A 21,109-nucleotide genomic window follows, 5' to 3' on the forward strand; every position below is an offset into this window, starting at 1 on the left:
GGGGGATAAAATCAGGAGATACCAATAACCAAGAGACATTGCCTGTCCAGCGCTCTAACCCAACCCTAATCCATCCTCACCCTAACTCCTCCCCTGGGGCCTCTAAAAAACCGTGGTCATCCCAGAAGGAGGGGGCAGGGAAGCTAAAAACTGGGTCCACATCCCCTGAAATAACCGGCCTCTCCACATCTACAGATGCACACCAGTACAATCCAAACCAGTTATTTCTTCTTCAATGCGGCCTCAAAGGGAGAACTACCCATCTGCTTCATGACTTGGTTAATGTAAAGACACCCTTCCTTAGTGAAATCTGTTCTCGTTTCTCACGACTTAGATGGGAGCACTGAGACCACCCCCCACTTAGAAAGTCCATCCCTCAGAATTCTCACTAGAATTCCAGGATTCTCCCTTCTGGCTCATGTTGTATATCAGTGGGCACAGTGTAGACAGAGGTAAAAAGGACCTCAGGGGTCATCTAGTATAATCCCTCCTTTTACAGATGAGGAAATGGCCCCAGAAAGATTGTGACTTGCCTAAGGTCACTTCAAACCACTTACTCGAAATTCAATGCTTTTCCCACTGCATTACACTGTCCTGTTCCTTCATATTCTCCCCAAACCCTGAAGGACATCCTTTGATATTATCAAGGATGCAGTCTTAATTATCCCACCTCACACCATCCCTGAAGGAGACTATTTAGAATTCAAATCATAAAGTGGTAGCCAGAACTTGGCTCTAGAGAGGATCAAGGAATCAAGAGCTAAAAAGGATCTAAACCAACCAGGTCATTTATAAAAATGAAATGGGGTGGGGGCGGCTAGGTGGCTCAATGGATAGAGCACCGGCCCTGGAGTCAGGAGGACCTGAGTTCAAATCCGGCCTCAGACACTTGACACTTACTAGCTGTGTGACCTTGGGCAAGTCACTTAACCCCAATTGCCTCACTAAAAAAAAAAAAATGAAATGGGGAAACCGTTTCAGAGAGGCAAGGTTATGTATTCAAAGTTATAGGTAGCAAGTAGCAGAACTAGGATTTTAATCTAGGTCTTCGAACGCCATAGTCAGCATTCTTGCCACTACAGGGCACGGCCAGACCTCTCCCATCTTTTCCTCTTTTAAATTTATACGGAGGTTTTCAGTCCCTCCCTCCCCCATCCCAAGCTAAATTGTTATGTCTTTCTAACCATAATATATAATATAAGTCTACACTATATTTCCCAGTGTATAGGTAAATCCCTTATACACTTATCTACTAAAGTGCCTTATTTCCATACAATATCCCTTTTTCCACCACTATAGGAGCTGCCATGTTAAATGGGTGAGGCTGAAAAATTATAATATTATAATTATATTATATTATAATATTCCTTCCCTTCAGAGGCCAGACTTCCTAACAATCATCAAGGAACAAAGTAAACAATGTTATAGTTCAAATTACAGGCATCCTTGTCTCTATTCCAATCCCAGATATAATAGCAGGAGTTAATTATTTCTTAGGCTTATTAATAGTTCTATATCTATACCCATTTCAGTCATTATTCCTTATGGAACTCATCATTGCAGCCTGGAAATTGTGACACAAAGTATTAGAATGGTGTTAACTCTCACATACATGCACCATCTACCTACTCTTGAGAACTATTCTCTCTAAGAATGGCATAAGTGACCAATAACACCCAGGGAAGAAGAAAGACATAACTCACTTTGTACTCATAGCTAGTACTGACTCTCCTCTTGAAAAGTCAGTATGTTACATTTATCCTCTACTTTCCTCATGGAGTAGGGAATAGTGAAAGTATTATGTTCCTAGTGTATAAGGAAACAGGAGCCCCAAAGAGGTTAATCAACTTGCCTGTGGCAATTGGTGTAATTAATTAGTGAATCCAGGTTTTCCATGTCCCTGATTGGTACTCCTTTTATGGCACCAATAATCAATCAATATTATTTATTAAACGATTACTGTGTGTCAGGTACTATGTCAAGTTCTGGCAATACAAAAGGAGGTAAAAGACATTCCTTGCTCTCAAAGAGCTTCCAATCTAATAGAAACAGAATTTATAGACCAGACTTGTACAGCTAAACCTTGGGTCTGTGAACAAATAGGGATCCAACTCCTTTTGTTTGGGAAAATGAGAATGTAGAATCCCTTCAAGGAGGCCTTGGAGAATGAGGCAAATTTGGCGTATTAAATTGTTAACATTTGAAACTGACCAATGACTTCTTTAGTTACCCGGCTTCTATGTTGTGCTTTGACAAGGAATAATAATTTACACTTGTATAGCATTTCAAGACTTGCAAAGCATTTTTTTCTTACAACAATGCTGAGAGTTAATAATATTATCTTCCCCAACATTGCTTTTTTCTTTCCTTCTCTCTTTCTTTCTTTTTTCTTCGGGGGGCAGGGGTTGTCAGGACTTCTATGAAATTCTTGATGCAAAGAGAAGTGACTTGCTCAGGGTCACACAAGTAGTCAGTATGTGGTAGAGGCAGAGCCTGAGTCTTCCTGACCCCCAGGACCTATCTAAGACCTACCACACAGTTGGTGTCAAACTCATAGAAATGAATCACTAAACTGGACATATGAATCCCTATGGGCTACATAGTGACTCAGAAAACCACATATTAACATTATCTATGTTTTATTGTGTTAACAACATTTTGCTAAATATTACCCAATTACATTTTAATCCGCCTCGGGGTACACTCAGGAAAGCTGTGGGCCCTGTGTTTGACACCTCTATACTCCATCATACTATCCTGTTTTTCCTCCCTTCCCTGTGATATGCTGAGAAATTAAATGACATTATGTACAAGGTCACACAACTAGTGTCTAAGGCAAGATTTGAACCAACATATTCTGTCTCCAAGACTATCCCTTTGGCCATCATACTCAATTGCAAGAGAGTGTTCAACATCAATGTCTGTGTTCAGTACTAATCTAGCCAATGGTTTCACCTCATTTCTCAGCTTTGCTCCTGTAACTGTTCCCAGGTCAGTAGTTCCTCCTGTAAGGAAAAAGTATGCCCACAGTTTTATCGGTGGGAGTGAGTATCCAAGCCTGGTTGCAAACACAGATCTAGAAACAGGAACAGATATAGAACCATTGTTTGTAGATAAGAAACTGGAGGCCCCTCGACTTTAAGATGACACTTATTTCTTTGCCTAGTTTTGACATATAGATTCCTGTGGGCTCCAATGGCTTCTGGTCCAGTTCTCATACCTACTCCTATGCAACCCAGGGTAATCATAAACTGTTAACACAAATAGGCAAGCAGGCTAAAATTATTCTTTGGGATCAAGAAGGAAGGCACTGCTGATAAGAGCCCTAAGCAGGGCATCAGCCTCTCTCCTACTATGAGGCTACACATAGACAGCTTATGAAAGCAGACAGAACCCAGGCCTTGGGCCAAGTGATCTTAAAATGGCCCTATAACCGTGGCTTTATTGGACAAGTGAACAAGAGGAATGGGGGATGGGGCCACTACATCATCTCAGAGCAGCACAGCTTGGGGGGAGGGGTAAAGTATTTCTGAGTGCCTTTCCCTGAGTGTCTGCCTCTGTATTCCCCTGTGTCAGGAAAGTTTTATGCATTAGGCTGTGCTGAAAACTGCCTGAGGTCTTAAGAGTAGAATACACCACAGGGTTAGGCAGTGATGACTCTACAACACAAGGTCAGTGACAACTGTGTCCTTGGAGATACATTCTGAGCCCTTACCTGCCCTCTCAGCATGCCCCTGTCAGTGGTTTAATTTTACAAAGTACTTTCCTCACAATATCCATTAAAAAGCAGATGGAGCCAATAGTGTTATTACCTTAAAGACCAGATTTACTCATAGTTACAGAATGACTGTAAGGGCCTATTCAATTCAAATTCAGCAAATGTTTATAAAGACAGAACAAAGGAGTCTCTGGCATCAGGAGCTCACATTCTACTGGAGGATACATGTTGTTTTTTATTTTAAAAAATTATATACTTGATTATGGAGAGGGTGGGGAGAGGGAGGGAGAGAGTTTTAACAACTAGGTGGATCAAGGGAGGCAAACCTGAGTTAAATCTTGAAAGGAACCAAGGATTCTAAGAAGTGGGAGTGAAAAGGAGCATTAGAAGTATGAGAGGGGGGCAACTAGGTGATGCAGTGGATACAGTACTGGCCCTGGAGTCAGTAGGACCTGAGTTCAAACCTGGTCTCAGACACTTAATACTTACTGGCTGTGTGACCCTGGGCAAGTCACTTAACCCCAATTGCCTCGCCCCCCAAAAAAGAAAGAAAATAGTAATGTTACAAACACAGCCTCAAACACTTGACACTTAACTAGCTGTGTGACCCTACAAAAAAAAAAGTATGAGGGGGGGGTCAGTTAGGTGGTGCAGTGGATAAAGCACTGGCTTGGGATCCAGGAGGACCTGAGTTCAAATCTGGTCTTAGACACCTGACACTTGCTAGCTGTGTGACCTTGGGCAAGTAACTTAACCCTCATTGCTCTACCAAAAACATTTTTTTTTAATTAAAAAAGAAGTGTGAGAGACAATCTACCTAGAAAAGTAGGAGATGAAATGCTGAGTTTAGGGAATAATAAGTAGACCAGTTTGTCTTGCATGTAGGGTTCATGAAAGGGAATAATATATAATAAAACTAAAAAATTGTAGTCGGATTATGAAGGGTTTTAATGGGCAGCTGACTAGCTTGAGGCATTTAGATAGCACAATAGGAGCAGGTAGAGCACTGAGCCTGGAGTCAGGAAGACCTGAGTTCAAATATGGCCTCAGACACTTGCTAGCTGTGTGCCCCTAGGTAAGTCGTTTAACCTGTTGGCCACAATTTCCTCATCTGTAAAATGGGGGTAAGAGCACCTACCTCACAGGGTTCTGACAAGAATCAAATGAGATATTTGCAAAGTGCTTAATATAGTGTCCATGCCCAACCACCTAACCCACACGCATATCTATATCTATCTGTCTGTCTGTCTGGCCGGCTGACTGGCTTTCTATCTATCTATCTATCTATCTATCTATCTATCTATCTATCTATCTATCTATCTATCTATCTATCTATCTATCCATCCATCCATGCATCCATCCATCCGTCTATCTATCTATCTATCTATCTATCTATCTATCTATCTATCTATCTATCTATCTATCTATCTATCTATCTATCTGCCTGCTTACTCCCTTTCCCTCTTTAATGTCAAAATGTGTAGTTTGTATTTCACCCCAGAGGCAATGAGAATCCAGTAAAGGCCTAACTCTAAGTTCAAAACACTATTCACTATCCTACACAACCACATTACAGATAAATTCAAGTTCTAACATATGGCCAAGCTCAGTAAATCTCCATTAACCAAAACCCTAAATTAGTATTAGCATTAGTTCTCTACTGTCTTCCTTTCAGCTATGGCTCAACAAATTTGCTTTGCATCTAGAAGGCAGCTCTCAAACTTAGGAATGAAATTCATTTTTAGGCTTTCAAGGCAAGAAAAACAATGGCAAGGGATGGGAAGTGGACAGGAAAGAAGGAAGATATAGGAAGCATACAACAGTCTAAGGAGTGTTCAGTGGGCCCTTGTTACTACAGGATGATACTGGACATCCTATCCACATTTTAAACTCAACATGCTCAAAACTGAGATCATTATCTTTCCCCCAAAGCCCTCCCTTCTTCCCAGCTTTCTTATTGCAGAGGACACCAGCAATCTCCCAGTCACTCAGGCTTGCAACCTAGGTGTCATCCTTCACTTCTCACTCTCCTCTATCCATAGTCCATCTGTTGCCAAGTCCTATGGTTTCTCCCTTTGTAACATCTCTTGTATACACCCTCTTTTCTCCTCTCACCCTGCTGCTGCCCTGATGTGGACCCTCATCACCTCATCCTTGAACTGTTGCAATAGCCATGCCCCACTCAGCTATCAACATAATCTTCCTAAGGTATAAATCTAACCATGTCCCCGTCACCCTCACTACTCAACAAATTGCTGTGGCTTCCTATTGCCTCTAGGATCAAATATAAAACCCTTTGTTTGGCTTTTGAAGCCCTTCAAAACCCTTTCTCCTCTTTTTTTACACCTCACCCCACCCCAACGATGACACTGGGCTCTTTGTGGTTCTTTGCAGAAGACATTTACTCTCTCAACCAGACATTTTCACTGTCTGTCCACTATAATTGGAATTCTCTCCCTCCTCATCTCCATCTCTTATTGGCTTCTCTGGCTTTCTCCAATTCCCAACTAAAATTCCATCTAAAAAGTCTTTCCCAACCCCCCCCTTAATGCTAGTGCCCTCCCTATGGTGATCACCACCAATTTCTCCTCTTTTTTTTGGTGAGGCTATTGGGGTTAAGTGACTTGCCCAGGGTCACACAGCTAGTAATTGTTAAGTGTCCAAGGCTAGATTTGAACTCAGGTCCTCCTGAATCCAGGGCCAGTGCTCTATCCACTATGCCACCTAGCTGCCCCTCTCCTCTTTCTTGTTTGTTTATGGTTCTTTGCATATTGTCTCTCTCATTAGAGTATAAGGTCCGTGAGAGCAGGGACTCTCTATTGTCTTTCTTTATACACCCCAGAACTTAGCACAATGCCTGGCATAAGTAAGTAGTCGTAAATACTTGTTGATTAGCTATTATCCTGCTGTAGAAAAGATGGAAAAGGAGGTGTAGGTATCAGAACTAGAATCCCTAGGGTCAGTGGTAGTAGTAGAAGTGGGAAGGAGAAATAGGAAACCAGTGAATGGTTGTAGCATGTTCATGAAGCCTGAGAACCAAATTGGTTCAGGGACCTTGAAGGCTCAGGGATCCGTGCCCTCAAGACATAAAAATTGGTAAGCTTTAAAATACAGTAAAAAATTAGTCGTAGGAACATTTGTGTAGAGATGGAAAGGCCCTCAGAGGTCATCTAGTCCAAAATTCTCATTTTACAGATGAGTAAAATGAGATCCAAAGAATTGAAGTAATAGTTCCAAGATAGTAAATACAGAGGTCAGATTTAAAACTAGATCCTCGAATTCAAATCCAGCATGCTTTCTCCCACACCCCATAATGTCATTTCAGGGTAAAGGTCAAAGATAAGAGGGAAGGAGCTGTTTTTCTGGGAAACAGAGGTACTCTCTGGTGTCTGTGTGGTCAAGAATGAATCTTTAGGGGGCAGCTAGGTAGCACAGTGGATAAAGCACTAGCTCTGGATTCAGGAGGACCCGAGTTCAAAGCCAGCCTCAGACACTTGACACTTACTAGCCGTGTGACCCTGGGCAAGTCACTTAACCCTCATTGCCCCGCAGAAAATAAACAAACAAATAAATAAATAAGAATGAATCTTTAAAAGGAAAGGGAGACCAACCAAGATCTAGAGCAGGTCCTCTAAGGGGTTCTCCATCATTACCCCTGATAAACTGTGTGGTCTACAGCTGCAGGCTTCTTTTCAACTTACTGTGAGTTCTCTCTCTGTATGTCTCTCTTTCTCTGTCTCTCTCTCTCTCCCCCTCTCTATTTTCTCTGTTCTCTGTCTTTCCCCTCTCCCCTCTTCTCTCTTTCCTCTCTTCTTCTTCTTCCTCCTCCTCCTCCTTCCTCCTCTCTCTCTTCCCTCTATTTCCCCCTTCCTCTTCTATCTCTCTTTTCTCCCCCTCTCTTTTTTCTCCTTTCTCTTTCTTCCTTTCTCTCCCCTCTTCTTTCTTCTTCTTCCTCCTCCTCCTCCTCCTTCTTCCCCCCCTTCATCAATTTGAATAAGATTGCATGGAAAATACTAGGCACCATGATGAAATGCTAGGTTCCATGAGGCTTTAGACCTTAGGATATATTAAGCCATGGCACCCACCTCTAAAATTCAAGAATTCTTCTAGAATTGCTCTATTTCTGGCTCTATTGCTTACCAGTGAGTAACTTTGTCCTCTCTGAGCCTCAATTTCTTCATCTATTAAATGGGGATAAGGACATGTGAACAACTTCATAAAGATTCTGAATGTAAACTACTATATAAAGACAAATTATTTTTATTTTTATTATTATTTCTGACAAGAAAAGTGACTAATACATGTAATTTTTCAACAACAAAGATTTTCTGTTATCATTTAACCCAAAATTCAATGAACCAGTATACTCTATTCCCCAAACATTCAATTAAAGGATTTATTATTCAGTTCCCAAATATGTCTCCATCTACTATAGTTAAGTTTTGAAAATGTTACTGAGTCATATTTTACTGGAAAGTTAGGAATTTTTCAGTAAATACAACACATTTAGGGATTGAAGAGACAATAACAGATTTATATTCATGCAACTTTCATTAAAAAATAAGGACAGGAAAGTTCTAAAATTGGTAAGATTATCCTCTGAGATTGAAAAGTATTTCTGGAAATATATAACATGTATATATATATATATATATATATATATATATATATATATACATAGCTCCTGGGGAATATTCTCTTGCATATGAATCCCCTAAAAAGGCTACCAGTTGGGGCAGCTAGGTGGCGCAGTGGATAGAGCACCGGCCCTGGAATCAGGAGTACCTGAGTTCAAATCCGGCCTCAGACACTTAACACTGGCTGTGTGACCTTGGGCAGGTCACTTAACCCCAATTGCCTCACTAAAAAAAAAAAAAAAAAAAAAAAAGGCTACCAGTTCCCAGTTACCCACTAGGTCAGCAGTTCCACAAAACCATAACTCTTGATCCCCCATCCATGTGTTTGTTTTTATCAGTCAGAGGACATACAAGAAACTTAATCAGACGGCATAGCAAATAAAGAGGTAAGAGATTTCCTTCATATACTTGAGTTATACTCTTACAAGGTATCCTATTATTCGTGAGGGAGAGTACACCAGAGAGAACATGTGTGACCAGGGTCTTCCTAGGAAGGACATACACAGAGGGAATACATCTAACCAGAGAACATGTAAGAAGAGGTACATGCCAAGAACCTATGTGATTAGGATCACACATATGACAATGCTATTCTTCAACTCAAGAAGATTCAGTAGTCTCCCCCATTCTCTTTAGGATAAAATACAAATACCTCTGTTTGCCATTTTTAGAGCCTCACTTCAATCTACCTTTCCTAGTTGATTCCTTGTCACTCCTTCTTACATACTCTATACTCCAGTCAAACTGGACTACTTGCTATTCTAAATACAAATAATTTCATTTTCCACTTTTTTGCCATATATAGCAACTTGGAATCAATTTCTGACCGCAATTTCCGAAATGAGATTCGGTTTGTTTTCCTCTTATTTAATTCTCAATTTGTGTAATTTTGCTCTCAATTCTTAAATTCATTGTCCATTTATGGTACTCTGTCAAAGAAATATACATACTAATAAATTAATAGTTGAGCTGCCCATCCAACTGCATGTCCTAATCTAGGAAATATGCATTATCTACTTTTTTTTCTTCAGGGCAGGCTACTAAGCCAATGTCTTCTGGGTGTCACTGGATCTCACTTAGAAGGTCCTGTAGCTTTTCAGAGCTCAAGGCAGTCAGCGCTATGTCATCTGATGCCATGACCCTGGCAAACACTTTTGACAAGCATGTTTTCCTATGGTGTGACTCATTTCATATGGAGATTCAGAAGGTCACTGGACAAAGTTATTTCTATGTTTTGTCTCTCTCAAGGAATCTTGAATGATTTTTTCCCTTGAAGACTATGTCCAGGCTGGTAGTATGGAGGTCATTCACAAGTCCATCTCACTGCTTACCATCACAGAAGCTCTGACCCAAACTGGGTTTGACCTGTCCCAGTTCACCCCCTCCTTAGGCAGCCTAGTGGCTCCCTACTCTTAGGGAACTTTGTGTGGACACCTGATCAGCTTTAGCACTACTGTAGCTCAGAACTTCCAAATTCAAGCAATTCACCAGTCTCCCCCAGTAGCAGGGATTAAAAGCATGTGCCCTGGAGGGCAGCTAGGTGGTGCAGTGGATAAAGCACCAGCCCTAGATTCAGGAGGATCTGAGTTCAAATCAGGTCTCATACACTTGACACTTACTAGCTGTGTGACCCTGGGCAAGTCACTTAACCCTAATTACCCCACCACCACCACCACCACCAACAACAACAACAACACATGCCCCAACATTTGTCTTGCATGATTTTAAAAATAATCTCAATTACAGGTAAAAAAAATTAATAAATATTTTAGTTTTTCTAATTTTATGTAAAAAAACAAGTTTTAACATTCATTTTTAAAATTTTAAGTTCCAAATTCTCTCTCCCCCTCCCCGCCTTGAGAAGGCAAGCAATTTGATATAGGTCATACATATGAAGTCATGCAAAAAATGTTTCCTTATTAGCCATTTGGCAAAAGGAAAAGAAAGAAAGAAAGAAAGAAAGAAAGAAAGAAAGAAAGAAAGAAAGAAAGAAAGAAAGAGAAGAGAAGAGAAGAGAAGAGAAGAGAAGAGAAGAGAAGAGAAGAGAAGAGAAGAGAAGAGAAGAGAAAGAAGTAGAGAATGAAGGGAGAAGGAAGGAAGGAAGGAAGGAAGGAAGGAAGGAAGGAAGGAAGGAAGGAAGGAAGGAAGGAAGGAAGGAAGGAAGGAAGGAAGGAAGATATATATGCTTTCATTTGCATTCAGACTCCATTAGTTCTTTCTTTGGAAGTAGATAGAATTTTTTTATCATAAGTCCTTCAGGATTGTCTAGGATCTTTATATTGCTGAAAATAGGTATATATAAGTCACTCACAGTTGATCATCATTACAACATTTCTGTTAAGGTGTGCAATATTCTCTTGGTTCTAATCACTTCACTCTGCATCAATTCATATAGTCTTGCCAAGTTTTTCTGAAACCATCCTGCTTGTCATTTCTTTTAGCACAGTGGTATTCCATCACAATGAGATATCATGACTTCTTCAACCATTCTCCAATTGATGGGCAACCCCTAAATTTCTAATTCTTTGTCACCACAAAAAGAACTGCTATAAATATTATTATACATGTGGATCCTTTTCCTTTTTAAAAAATCTCTTCAGGATATAAAACCTAGAAATGGTATTGCTGGATCAATAGGTATGCACAGTTTTATAGTGCTTTGGGCTTAGTTACAATTTGTTCTCCAGGATGGTTGGATAAGTTCACAACTCCACCAACAGTGTATTAGTGTCCCAACTTTTCCATATCCCTTCCAACAACTGTCATTTTTCCTTTTCTGCCAATTTGATATGTGTAAGGTGGTTGCTTTAATTTGCATTTCTCTAATCAATAGTGATTTAGAGCATTTTTTCATATGTCTATAGCTTTGGTTTTTCCTGAAAACTGCTTGTCCATATCATTTGACCATTTATCAATTGGGGAATGACTCATATTCCTATAAATTTGAGTCAGTTTGGGGGCAGCTAGGTGGCACAGTAGATAAAACACTGGCCCTGGATTCAGGAGTACCTGAGTTCAAATCTGACCTCAGACACTTGACACGTACTAGCTGTGTGACCCTAGGCAAGTAACCTAACCCTCACTGCCCCACCAAAAACAACAACAACAACAATAAATTTGGGTCAGTTCTCTATATATATTTGAGAAATGAGGCCTTTATCAGAGAAACTTGCTGTAACAACTTTTTCCCAGTTTCCCTACTTCCTTCTAATTTTGGCTGCATTGTTTGTTGAGGGCAAAACCTTGTTAATTTCATGTAATCAAAATTGTACATTCTATAACTCATAATATTCTCTGTCTCTTGTTTGACCTTAAATTCTTCCCTTATCCATAGATCTGACATAAAATTTTCCATGCTCCCTTAATTTGCTCATGATATCACTCCTTATATCTAAATCATGTACCCATTTCAACCTTATCTTGGTATATGGTATGAGATGTTGGTCTATATATATTTTCTGATTTCTAGTTTTCAGGGTAATTTTTGTCAAATAGTGAGCTCTTGCCCTAAAATCTTGGATCTTTGGGTCTATCAAACACTAGATTACTATAATTATTTACTACTGTGCAATGTGTACCTTATCCATTCCACTTGTATGATCCTTAAATAGGCACTAGAAAGACATTTTTGAAGGACAACCTTTAAGGTGCCATCTTGCTCAACCAAATGAAATTTTGGGGGAGGTAGAAGTAATCATCAAATAATAAACCCAAAAGAACTTCATACTCAGTACATTTCTGAGTCAACTTCCTGACTGTGAAGGGTAAACAACTAAAAAGTGATTTGCAAAAACCTGCCAATATGTTCCCTTCTTTTTTTTCATCAAGGATACCCAAAATATGCCTAAAGATCCTTTTCATAAATATTTTAAAGAGTTGAAAAAGGAAATGTTTGGCAGTTAGTAGTCACTGATGTCTTCTTGGCTGTCATTTTGAAAAAAATACCATTTATAAACTTTCCATTCTTTTGGGGTTTATCCCTCTGAACTATCCTGCAAATTAATACCTGAATGTCTTTAAAATCAGGCTAGTTCTAATGTTTTTCCATGTATATATAGTCCAGTTCAGCCTCATCATCCTATCTCATTAAATTCCACTTACACTCTCCCATGTAGCACATTGGGTAATGAGGTAGAAGAATCCAGATGTGATGCCTCTCATCAATGATGTTTCCTTTGTATCTAGTTCATTTCCTTCTTTTAGTTTCATTTATGAGTGTTCCCTGGATGATCTGGTTTAGTTAAATCTCACACTAGGTTGCTGCAGACTTATCTGCCTTTCCACTGCTTTTCAACTTTTTGTGAGGTAATACTGTTTGTCAGTTTCTATAATGCTCTTTCATTTTTTAAATAATTTTTCATCATGTCTCTACATTTGGCAAGCTCACCAAGTTAGACTCATTCTTCCAATGGCTTATAAGGCTTCAAGTCATGGTATATCACAGTCTCTGAGGAACTAAGTTGAGAACCATTTAAAGGGCAATGGAGTTGATTAAATTAAAAGGCTTTTGCACAAACAAAACCAATGCAACCAAGATTAGAAGAAAAGCAGAAAGCTAAGGAACAACTTTTACAGTGTCTCTGATAAAGGCTTCATTTCTCATATATATAGAAAACTGAGTCAAATTTATAAGAATGCAAGTCATTCCCCAATTTATAAATGGTCAAAGAATATGAACACGGAGTTTTCAGATGAAGAAATCAAGGGCAATGGAGAAGAACATGGAAGGCATGAGTGGATTGTAATACCTTACAAATGAGGAATTACAAAAGAGAGAGTAAAGACTCATTGTCAGAGACACATATGAGTGGAGAGAAAATGAGCTAGTCATAAAGCCACAGTGAGGGATAACCAACGGACAGCCCACATATTCTACTGTTATCCAATATCAAGAGAACCAAAGAAAGACCTCCATCATAGTGGGTATCTTTTTGTGGTAGGTATACAGGTAGACATAGACCAGAGCCATGAAGGATGAGGACATGGAAGAGTTTCAAGTTGTTTCCCTGTAGGTACCATCATGACTGGCGGCCATGCCACAATAAGAATAGTGCTTCTATGGACATAGAAGATTCAACCCAATTAATTTAAACAAAAGTGTATATTAAATATTTACAATGTGCTCTCAGTACACTTGAGTGACTCTAAGAATTGTTGTTCAGTTGTATCTGAATCTTTGTGACCCCATGGACCCCCATGGACAGTGTCTTACTGTCTTACTCTCTTTCCAAGCATTCCTTACTTTCTGGCTATTGGTCTGTTGTTTTTAAAGCCCAGGTCATCCCTTTCCTATCCTTAAAAAACCTTCACTTGACTCTCAAATTATCATCCTATTTCTTTCTTTTATAGTCATCTATATGCCACTCACTTCATGGCAAAGATACCGGAGTGTTTTACCATCTTCTCTCTAAGAGTATAACCTATGGGTGAGCTATTGATATGCATTGTTTGAGGAATTTCACACCAAAATTTCACTCTACCAATAAAACCCACAAATTTAGACAACAGACAAGCAAACAGCTATGGTAAATACTATATTGGTACTTGTGGAGGACATAAATGAGGTACGAGACATTTCCCCTGCTTACAGAGAGTTCACAATCTATGTGGTAAAATGAGACATAGATGCTTGAAATAAGAGAGAAAAAAAATAAGATAGTCAATCATCATGTACCAAATAAGGCTCTGCTCTATTAAAACTTAAGCTTTGGGGCAAAATTTTGCCCTTTCTTTTGAAATTTTGAAATTGTTTTTATTGATGGATGTTAAGATTACATATTTTTATACCATTGGTAACCTTTGAGAGAGTAATTTCAGTAAACTGGTGGGATCAGAAGCCAGGGAGTACAAGGAATTAAGAAGTGAGTGGGTGAAGAAGTTGTGGCAGTAAATATAGATGACTATAAAAGAAAGAAATAGGACGATAATTTGAGAGTCAAGTGAAGGTTTTTTAAGGATAGGAAAGGGATGACCTGGGCTTTAAAAACAACAGACCAATAGCCAGAAAGTAAGGAATGCTTGGAAAGAGAGTAAGACAGCAAGAGAGGGAAGGAAGGAAGGAAGAAGGAGGGAACAAGAGAGACAATGATCACTGGAGCAAGCTGTCAGAGAGATGGTAATGATGATGATGGCAGAGGTGATGATAGCTGACATATGGCACTTTAAAGCTTATAAAGTGTTTTACATATATTATCTCTTTTGATCTGCAAACAACCCGGCTAAGTAGGTGCTATTGTTATCTCAATTTTACAAATGAGGAGAGATTCAAGAGCATAATAATGGTACATTTATAGTGCTTTAAGATTTGAAAAATTCAACATTACATGTTATGTCATTTGATGAAGTAAAAGCTTTAGCATGGTGGGCATGATATATTATGTAGAAGCAAGGGCATGAAGTATTGTCACTTGAAAAATACATAACTCAAAGGAGCCAGTCATACAGTGAGAGTGAGGGGGAAGGAAAGGGAAGGAGGAAGAAAAATTTGTAACTATCTTTACATGTAACTGGAAAATAATAAAATACCTTTGTGATTTAAAAAAATGCTGCCCTGCATCTGGGAGGACCCAGTTGGGATAGAAGAACATTAGTTTGTAGTGGACCCAGGCGTTAGGGTTGCATCAGTACTTACAATAGCTTTCAGCAAAGCAGGATCAAGAATAGAAATAGAAAAGGTATACAATGGGAGTAAGTCAAGGTTGAGAATTAGCAGAGTATGAATGATAAAAGTTCAATGAGGCAAGGAATGCAAAGGTAGAACCATTAAGTCAAGCTTGTGAAATGAGGACAAAGGACTGAGAAATGGTGGGGATGGTGGTGGCAGCGGGACTGAAAAGAAGAGAGAGATGCAAAAGAGATTATAAAGACGACATTAACAAGACTTGGTGGTCTCCTGGATATCTATGAATAAGGGAAGAGGAAAAGTCAAAGTTGACTCAAGAATCAAGCTGGGTTGAAGGAAGGAAAGGTCATGACTTTAGCCAAAATAGGGAGCCAAAGTTAACTCTGAGGTTTTAAGCTTGGGTGACCAAAGGGAAAGGGGCAATCTTGGCTAAAATTGAGAAGTAGAATTAGTTTAGGGGGGAGAGAATGCATGCACTTTTGGTCACATTCAGTTAGAATTGTCAGTGGGAGACTCAGTTTGGAAATAACAGTAAGGGAAGAGTTCTAAGGAGAGATGAAGAGTAGATATTGTTAGAGACATTGTAGTGATATCTAAATAAAGGGAATCATTGAAGCCATGGGAATAGAGAAGGATGACAAAATAGGGACATCTAGAGGGACGGTCAGCTGCAGTGAGTAATAAGACAATAAGATTTGCTCCTGAGACAACTGCTTTAGAGTCACCCAAGACATTTCATTTGTCCATGCTTGAATCCCTTACATACAAAACAAATGTTCAATATAAGACAATTTAGGAAACTGAAACTAGATTGGAGTATCCTTTTGATGCAGCAATTAGGCCCTGAGTTAGGTCCCATAATGGCAGGGGTGTCCCTTAAGTGATCAAAGTGTTGCATTTCTAAGACCAGCTCCCTGAGGTGGGGGGGGTGTCACTTTTAGATATGACCCCTGGAACTCTTCCTTTTTTTATAAAATGGGTAGAATAATGAGTCTCTAATAATTGACATTTTCTCTCTAAAATTTGAGATCAAATTCTGGAAGAAATTTTTTTTAAGTGGGGCAATGAGGGTTAAGTGACTTGCCCAGGGTCACACAGCTAGTAAGTGTCAAGTGTCTGAGGTCGGATTTGAACTCAGGTCCTCCTGAATCCAGGAGTGGTGCTTTGTTCACTGTGCCACCTAGGTGCCCCTTCTGGGAGAAATTCTTAAAGATTATTTTACATCTGGCATCAATGACTGAAGTTCTGAGAAGCTGAGATGCACAGGTACTCCATCCAGAAAAAAGGTGGAACTTGGGTACAATGATGTTTTCTGTTTCTTTTCATCTTTATTCTCCTATAAACTAATTTTTTTTGCAGGGCAATGAGGGTTAAGTGGCTTTCCCAGGGTCACACAGCTAATAAGTGTCAAGTGTCTGAGGTCAGATTTGAACTCAGGTCCTCCTGAATCCAGGGTCAGTGCTCTATCCACTGTGCCACCTAACTGCCCCCTATAAACTAATTTTAACACCAAGCTCCAATCTCTGTTTATAGGTTCCTCCAGGGCATGAGCAAATCTACTGTCTTCTGAGCAAAAGTCATCAAGATTCTATAGGAAGTTGGGTCCATATGAATTGTAATCTTCATTCTATTATGGAAGATAAGCTTCACAAGCTCCTTTTTGGGGAAGCAGACATGTGATTTCATTGCTAAAGCAAATTCTCTTTTTTTTCTTTTTCTTTTTGTTGTTGCAAGGCAATGAGGATTAAGTGACTTGCCCAGGGTCACACAGCTAGTAATTGTCAAGTGTCTGAGGCCAAATTTGAACTCAGGTCTTCCTGAATTCAGGGCCAGTGCTTTATCCACTGAACTGCCCTGCTATAGAAAATTCTCAATGAGGAAACTCCTATCAGTACAGATTGGCACCTATTCTGCAGTCTACAGTCTTAGAGAATTACCTGGAACACTGAAAAGTGACTTGTTCAGGGCCCCACAGTATGTGTCAGTAGGCAGCATTGAAACCAGGCCTTCTTGAATCTGAGACTGGCTCTCTGTTCTCTATATCACTCTGTCTCTTTCCTTTAAAAACTACCAATATAAAAGCTTTTACAAATGAGGGACCATGGGGGCAGCTAGGTGGCTCAGTGGATTAAGCACTGGCCCTGGATTCAGGAGTACCTGAGTTCAAATCCTGTCTCAGACACTTGACACTTACTGGCTGTGTGACCCTGGGCAAGTCACTTAACCCCATTGCCCTGCAAAAAACAAAAAAACAAAAATGAAAAAAAATGAGGGACCACTTCCCAGGTCTTCTGAACCCCACCAGCATAACAGGAAATGTGCAGCTTAGCCCCAGTATTAAAATTACAAAACATTACCAATATTTAACACCTTTCTCCTTTAACACCTCAGTGGGATACTGAGCCAAGCTTCAATTTCTGCAAGCATAGAAGAAATTTTCAGAGGGAAATTTTAGGAAGTCATATAAGAAATTCCCAACATAATGTTATCCAAGCCAGAGTTTGTTCTCCCCAAAATTTTACTTTTAATTAAATGCAGCATAGTGTAGTAGAAAGATCAGTGGCCTGGGAGTCTGGAGCCCTACATTTGAGTTCTGGCTATTTACTTACTATGTAGCTTTTAGTATACACATATAGACACACTCATCAATAATCAAACAACAATAAACATTTATTAAGGACTGGGGACATAAATATCCAAAAAAGATAGTTCCTGTTCTCAGGGAGCTTATAATCTAATGAGGGAAAACAATATACAAAAAGAAGCTAGGAGAAGAAGGTACAGTACTCTACTCGGGGGCATGGTAAAGAAATCAGTCTGAGAACTGCCCAAATAATGCAGTGAAGTGAAAAATGAGATGTTTGAGCTGGGATCTCTCCTTAAATGGAAGTTTTGGAATTCATTTCCCCACCCTACAATGAGAGAAGCAGAGAAGACAGAATTTCAAGTAGTAGAGTTTCAAGGCTGATGAGATCTTCCAGGATGATAAGGTTATCCAAGTAATGAACTTCCTAGGGTATGGTAGAGGGCAGCTAGATGGCACAGTAGATAAAGCCCCAGACCTGGAATCCTCAGACTTACTAGCTGTGCAACACTGGGCAAGTCATTTAACCCTGTTTTCCTCAGTTTTTTCATCTGTAAAATGAACTGAGAAGGAAATGGTAAACTACACCAACATCTCTACCAAGAAAACCCCAAATGGAGAAACACAGGTTCAAACGTGATTGAAATGACTACATAAAAACAACAGGCATGGTAGAGAAATCTTTCAGAGAAGTCCCAAAGTCACATTCACACTACTACTACTACTACTACTACTACTACTACTACTACTACTGCTGCTGCTGCTGATGCCGCTGCCGCCGCCACCACCACCACCACCATTACTACCACTACCACTACTACCACCACTACTACCACCACCACTACTACCACTACCACTGGGGTAGCTAGGTGGCATAGTGGATAGAGCACTGGCCCTGGAGTCAGGACGACCTGAGTTCAAATCCAGCCTTAGACAATTAACACTTACTAGCTGTGTGACCCTGGGCAAGTCACTTAACCCCAATTGCCTTACCAAAAAACAAACAAACAAAACCTACCACTACCACTACTACCACTACCACCACCACTACTACTACTATTACTACTACTACTACTACTGAAATACATGAAATTATGAAATTAAAAAACTAAGTGATGGATAGAGCATTGATTGTCCAAACTACAGGATTACCCACAGTTTAAAAAAAGAAGTTATGTCAGCCATTCGAAATAGAATCATGGTCAAAGCATATGAATAAACTTTTCTCAAAAGAAGAAATGTGGACTGTTAACAACCATATGAAAGTTTGCTCCAAATAGCTAATCATGAGAAATGTAAATTTCACTGTTTTTATTTCATACACTGCAATTGTCAAAGACAGAAAAAGATGAAAATGGTCAATATTAGAGGTGCTTAAAGACAGACATACTGATGATGTACTGTTGGTGATGCTATGGATTGGTCCAACTATTCTAGAAAAAATTTGAAATTATGCTAAAAAAAGGTGATGACTATGTCCATACCCTTTGACCTAAAGGTCCTATTACTAGGCATAAATGACAAAGAGGTCAAAGATAGATAAGGTCCTATATACACCAAAATATTTATAGTAGCACTTTTGTGTAAACAAAACAAAGAACTGGAAACAGAGTGGGTGCCTATCAATTTGTGAAAGGAAAAATAAATTTTAGTACAGTAATGGAATGGAAGTAGCTCAGTAGATAGAGTGCTGCACCTGGAACCAAGCAGACCTGACTTCAAATCTGCCTCTGATACTTACTAGCAGTACAACCTGGGACAAGTCATCTGTAAAATGGGGATAATAATGATATCTACCTCACGTGGTTGTTGTACAGACAGAAATATTTGTAGTGATTGGCAAACTTTAAAGCATTATGTAAATCTTAGGTAGTATTATTAATTATTATTCAGTATTGAGTAATTTTCACTTGCATCCAACTCTTTATGACCCCATTTCGGGTTTTCTTGGCAAAGATATTAGAGTGTTTTGCCATTTCCTTCTTCAGCTGATTTGAGGGATGAAGAAACTGAGGCAAAGAGAGATAAGTGACTTGCCCAGGGTCACACATATAATAAATGTCTAAAGCCATATTTGAACTCAGGAAGTTGAGTCTTCCTGACTCCAGGCCTGCCACTCTATCCACTGAGCCACCTAGCTGCCCCATTGAGAGACTAGTAGTTTCCTTTGCTTTGGAACAGATTCATCACAAAATATCAGAGATAAAAAGGCCGCTTGGTGATTATCTAGTCCAAACTCTCATTTTACAGCTAAGGATGTTAAAGGCCAAAAGAAATAAAATGACTTGACCAAGGTCACACATTTGTCAATGGTGATGCTCCAACAGGCACCCAGTTGTCCTAACTCCTAGTCCAGTGCTTTTTCCACTCTACCACAGTGCTCTGAATTGGAACCAAAGAGAGCAATGAGAATAAAACTTTTAGATCTATGGACAACAGACAACAAGCATTTATCAAGTGCCAGTTACTACTCTAAAAATGGATGCTGACATCAGCAAGTTTTTGCTGCCAGTTTATTTATAACACAAGTACCTGGACTAGAAACCCCAGGAGACTAGGATCAGGCTGCAGTCTTCTGTGTAGCTTCTTTACTGCCTAACATATGGGAAATACCAAGCAAATATTTCTTGAATGATACAGAAGGGCTGGAGGGATACATCACTTCACAACACAGAGGGGCTCCCAGAAAGCTGGATGTAAACGGAACTTTGGTAAGTCACCTTCCCATGGATGTACATTGTCATTCCAACATAATCTTTAATTCGGATGGATGTTCACTTAGCAGTGGCACCTGAAGCTTATAGTTCTTTGTCTTACCATTTTCCTCTGTGAATCATACTCATGGAACAGATATTCAAATCTACCCTGTAATAAATCCATTTGAAAAAAACCAAAGAATGCTTTGGCAATAAACGGCTAGGTGGTGATGAAGTGGATAGAGCTCCAGGCTTGGAGAAAGAAAGACTCATTTTCCTGAATTCAAATCTGGCCTCATACTGTAATGACTGGAATGACACCACCTGCTGGAGACTTACTGTAGGAAAGTTCCACCATGAGGAGAAGGCCTCTGAGGGCAAGGCCATGTGGCTTTTCTTTTGCATCAGGAAGTGACGTTTGCTTGTGGGAGGAAGAAGGGGTGAGGCTGGCACTCTCTGACTCACTCTTTTGTCAGGACTGTAGTGGAGAGTGGAGCTAGAAATGCGCTCTCCCTTTAATAGATAGATGAATCTAGGCCTTTCTCTCTCTCTTTACCAAATCCTTATTCTCCTTAATAAATGCTTAAAAGTCTAAACTATTGCTAAAACTTATAATTTATTGGCGACCACTCATTAGATATTTTAGACAGACTAGCTAGAATTTTAGCCACTCACAATACTCTTATTAACAGTGTGGCACTGAGTAAGTCACTTAACCCTGCTTGCCTTCATTTCCTCAACTATAAAATGAACTGGAAAAGGAAGTGGCAAACCATTCCAGTATCTTTGCCAAGAAAAGCCCAAACAGAGATGCAGACATGACTGAAACAACTAACCAACAGAAATAATCTG

General features: G+C 39.6%; 1 protein-coding gene across 3 annotated transcripts in view; it reads right to left on the reverse strand.

Annotated features, from left to right (window-relative positions):
- PDE8B (phosphodiesterase 8B) overlaps positions 1–21,109 on the reverse strand; it is a 343,581-nt gene that overhangs the window by 298,587 nt on the left and 23,885 nt on the right. The gene's annotated exons all lie outside the window — the stretch shown is intronic.

Source organism: Dromiciops gliroides, chromosome 1, assembly GCF_019393635.1.
Source record: "Dromiciops gliroides isolate mDroGli1 chromosome 1, mDroGli1.pri, whole genome shotgun sequence".
Lineage (NCBI taxonomy): Eukaryota > Metazoa > Chordata > Mammalia > Microbiotheria > Microbiotheriidae > Dromiciops > Dromiciops gliroides.